The following is a 1,112-nucleotide window of genomic DNA, read 5'->3' as shown; positions in this document are numbered from 1 at the left end:
AAAAATATAGACTGAAATTAATTGTGTGTGTGTGTGTGTGTGTGTGTGTGTGTGTGTGTGTTTATGGCTGGCTGGTACAGGGAACTGAACCCTTGACCTTGGTGTTAAAGACTGTTCTCTAACCAACTGAGCTAACTGTCATGTATACCCTGTGGAATACTACCCAGCCATAAAAAAGAATGAAATTCTGCCATTGACAACAATATGGATGAGGTTGGAGAAAATTATGTTAATTGAAATAAGCCAGACACAGAGGGAAAAATACTGCATGTCCTCACTCACAAGTAGGACCTAAGAGAAAGAAGGAAGGAAGGAAAGACCACAGAGGTATGTTGGACTTGCAGAGGGAGAGAACAGACCTTGGGTTGCTGGGTGGGGAGGGAGGTTGGGGACTGGTTAGGTGGGGAACATGGGGAATAATTGCAATTTGTGGCAATGCACATGCTGAAAGCATTAATCTGATCATCACATCTTGGACACAGGTGGTGATGGTTAGCTTTATACCCCATGAATATGCATAATCAATAAAAATAAAATAAAATAAATTTAGCCTGGAAGATACTTCCAAAGAAGCCATGTAAAAACCTAATGAAAACATGGAGTAATTTACACCAGCAATTGGCAAAATTGTAGCAGAGAGTGACAGATGATGAACTAATGGACTTAGCAATGAATGACTATGATTTTAATTCTGGAAAGAGATTGCACATGATAAATTTGGAAATCTAAGAGGCATTTTTTATGGCCTCTATTTTAAAAGGTTTTAGAGTATACTTAAGACCAATAACACAAGCCCCACCTGACACAGCCACAGATGCAGACTGTTTTTGCCCTACAAGCTTTCTTAAGAAGCTAGGACCAGTCACATCAAAAATTCTATAACATGGGGCCGGCCCGGTAGCGCACTGCTACAGTGTGCTGCTTGGGAGCGCGGTGGTGCTCCCGCCGAGGGTTCGGATCCCACATACAGACCGGTTCCCGCTCACTGGCTGAGCGAGGTGTGGGAGGAACACCGAGGGTTGCGATCCCGTTGCTGGTCCTGGTCCGGTATGGGCACAACACTGAGGGTTGTGATCCATTGCCGGACACGAAAAAAGACAAAAAGGAAAAAA

General features: G+C 43.6%; 1 pseudogene; it reads left to right on the top strand.

The window, feature by feature from the left end:
* LOC103609961 overlaps window positions 1-1,112 on the top strand; it is a 7,649-nt pseudogene that overhangs the window by 2,119 nt on the left and 4,418 nt on the right.

The sequence above is a fragment of the Galeopterus variegatus genome, unplaced genomic scaffold, assembly GCF_000696425.1.
Source record: "Galeopterus variegatus unplaced genomic scaffold, G_variegatus-3.0.2 Scaffold10361, whole genome shotgun sequence".
Lineage (NCBI taxonomy): Eukaryota > Metazoa > Chordata > Mammalia > Dermoptera > Cynocephalidae > Galeopterus > Galeopterus variegatus.
Note: the sequence above shows the minus strand (reverse complement) of the source record. Positions and strands in the feature narration are given on the sequence as shown.